The sequence below is a fragment of the Wasmannia auropunctata genome, unplaced genomic scaffold, assembly GCF_000956235.1.
Source record: "Wasmannia auropunctata unplaced genomic scaffold, wasmannia.A_1.0 LD335732.1, whole genome shotgun sequence".
Taxonomy (NCBI): domain Eukaryota; kingdom Metazoa; phylum Arthropoda; class Insecta; order Hymenoptera; family Formicidae; genus Wasmannia; species Wasmannia auropunctata.
The window spans coordinates 19,210-22,505 of record NW_012027158.1 but is presented as its reverse complement, the minus strand read 5'-3'; the positions used below and the strand labels follow the sequence as shown (position 1 = coordinate 22,505).

General features: G+C 24.5%; 1 long non-coding RNA gene across 1 annotated transcript in view; it reads right to left on the bottom strand.

Annotated features, from left to right (window-relative positions):
* Nucleotides 1-841: 841 nt before the first annotated feature.
* LOC105456278 overlaps nt 842-3,296 on the bottom strand; it is a 3,816-nt gene continuing 1,361 nt past the window's right edge. Inside the window, exons 2-4 of the long non-coding RNA XR_975225.1 lie at nt 1,944-2,037; nt 1,636-1,776; nt 842-1,063 (exon numbers count right to left, since the gene is read on the bottom strand). This is a non-coding gene — a long non-coding RNA (uncharacterized LOC105456278). The remainder of the gene's footprint in view (nt 1,064-1,635; nt 1,777-1,943; nt 2,038-3,296) is intronic.

Below are 3,296 nucleotides of genomic sequence, written 5' to 3'. Positions count from 1 at the left end.
CAACTAAATAACAAATAATGTTTATTTTCTTACGCTTTTTAAATATTTTTTTACAAGGGGATAAGGGGCCCAAAAATTTTTAGCGCTTCAGGCCCAAAAGTTTCTTAATCCGGCCCTGGATCCCGTGATCCCGAAAATTCTCTCGAATTCCGTTCCGACGGCGTAAGGCCTCTTCGGAAACACGAATTATCACACGCACACAATTACGGAAATATTATACTACAATTACTGGCTTGGCTGTGGCGCTCGGCGGGCGCGTAGCGACATCCAATCAGCACACAATGTTTTAAAAAATATTTTTAAAAATATTTAAAAAATATTTAAAAAACATTTTTAAAAACATTTAAATAATGGGTTAAGTGCTTTTTTTCATTAAAAAAACGTTTATTTTAACGTTTGAAGAAATATTTTTTTAACATTTGAAAAACATTTATTTTAACATTTAAAAAAATATTTTTTTAACGTTTGAAAATTGTTTATTTTAACGTTTGAAGAAATATTTTTTTAATATTTAAAAAATGTGTATTTTAACATTTGAAGTAATATTAGTTAAATATTAAAAAAATGTTTATTTTAACATTTAAAGTAATATTTAAATGTTTTAGAAACACTTATTTAATGTTAGAAAAAAACATTTTTTAAATATTATAAAAACGTTTATTTTAATATTTAAAAAATGTTTTTGGACATTTAATAAACATTTAATTTGACGTTTAGAAAATGTTTATTTAAAATTTCAAAAAGTTTTACATATAAAATATTTTTATATTTCTATAATATACATTTGATGAAAAATCTATATCAGATTATATATATGTATATAAATCTTCTGTCAACAAAAAAAATAACTATAATTATAACTCGAGATATATAAAACTATTCAAAACGAAAAAACTTAGATTATATAAATCCTTAACACATAAACTATTTTAAAACTATGAATAACTCAAAGTAAATGTATATATACAAAGGTACGGTTCGCAATTCGGTCTTCTTTTTCTTCTATAACTAAAAGCATCCGATTGCAGCTTGGACTAGTTTTCTTTAATTGAGGTGAGATTATCTAAAGTAATGCAAAAGTATGTAGCATTAGAATATCTACACTGTTATACTAATTATATCAGACATTAGAGAAATACTTTACAATTCTAATTTAAAATTTATGATTGTTTAAAGAGCATTGACATTATAATACATGCGAAAAGACAGAATTGCTATTTTTTTATCTTTTGTTGATTCACATAGCACTTATTTATGAAACCAATAAAACTTTCTTCACTTTTCTTAATCTCTGTTTTAACGTTTTTGCACAATTATAGGAGAATATATTATAGGCTATCGATGCAACTTATTATTAGTTGTTACAAATTCTGCTTTTCTTTTTGTATTAGAAATGCTGCCTTAGAGAATCTTGCAGGAATTCACAAAGTAAAATTTTCTAATAAAATATTTCAGTTTAGTAATAAAAGATTTTTGTCTTCTCTAATACTTTCTTTTAAGAATAAAGATTTAAGAATAAATCTCCTTTTCTTACTACTAGTGATATACATCTCATATATGTAGATATATATCCGAATATTTCTTCCACAAATGGACAAGGCTAGATGAAAATACTATCGCCGATCAAATATTTACCTTTATGGAAGATTTTTTTCTTCGTCTTTCTTTTGCTTCTCCTCATCTCCACTGTCCTCATCATTATTCTCGCGGATGAGGCTCTCAGATGAGCTACAATCGTTGTCGTCTGGACAAGCTTCGTCGTTGATATTGCTGTGTCTGTTAATGTTAAAAATATATCAAAATTAATAAATATCAACATTAATAAACAAATATGATAAATGTAATTTAATTAATGACTTTTGATAAATCTTTAACTCATATGCATGCCGTACATAGCCAAATATGCAATAAAAATCTTGCATAATACTAAAATGTATATTTACTTTCTTATACAAAAGATAGCTTGAGCCAGTCATGCTCCTGCTTTTCTACCAAATATTGTTTCGTTTATTGTTGGACATTCCTTAGTTACTGCTTCTGTAATAAAAAATATATTATCCTTAGAACTAGAAAAAGATAAAAAGATAAAATAAAATTAAAATTTATCTACATTGTTAAAAATGTACATTAACTTTCTCCGCAGCAAAATACACTCATGAAAAAGGAAAATAATGTGATATGTTTCGAATCTATTCAGTCTTCATCAGCCAAATTAAAAAAGTTATATTTTCATGTTAAAATTACATATAAATACATGATTGTAAAGGAAGGTTAATAATAGAATAAATAATGCATATTGGAATTAATTAAATAAAAACAAATCAAAATCAACAAGAGGCTTCATCTGTGATAGTACATATTAGAAATTAAAAACATAGTGAAATAAATAGTTCAATAAAAAATTATCTGATAAGTGAATCGATATATTAGTCAGGTCAATAAAATAGATGTCCATGAAGTATTGGCAAAGCAAAATTGCGAGAATATATTGGTTGTCAGATTATATTCAGAAATAGTGCAGTCAAAGATCAAGTCAATAGAAATCCAATTAATATTCTAATATTGTCAAAATAATGATTAAAATATGTGGATCAGAATAAAATTAAAACTATATGAGTTTCAATAAATGTTATGAAAACTACAAGTCTTATCTGTGACTAATAAAATGAACGCAAACAATAAATGAATAATAAACTTCTTGTTGATTTTACAATTTGATTTTGCTTAATTAATTCCAATAGGCATTATTTTTTCTATGTTGTCTTCCGTTTACAGACATATAATTTTAACATGAGATTGTAACTTTTTTTAATTTGGTTGATAAAGTAGACTATAATAAGTAGTGTCATAACGTAATATATTATTATTTCTTTCATGAGTAAATTATATTTATACTTACATCCATTTTGCTCGTAATTTAGCTTTTTAATTTTTATTTTTTTTGCAAGCAAAAATCGAGTTTTCATCTTATTTTATATTTAATTTTGCTAACTTTGTGTATATAGCAGCTTTTAGTATGCATTAACCTAATATAAGAATGCAAGCGATCAAATTTGCTTTTAAATATTCTTTATATTAAAAAATTATTTTAAAAAATTAAGTAATAGTTAATAATAATAAAGCCATTAGAAAACTATGATAATAAAAAGGAAAATATAAATTCAAATTACTAAAAATAAAGGTAACAAAAGCATATTGATTTTTTTCATATATTTTATCATATATTATATAAAAGAGAAATAATCTCATCACTTAAATAATGCTTGAGATTTTAGTTCTAAGAGCACACGTCTGAA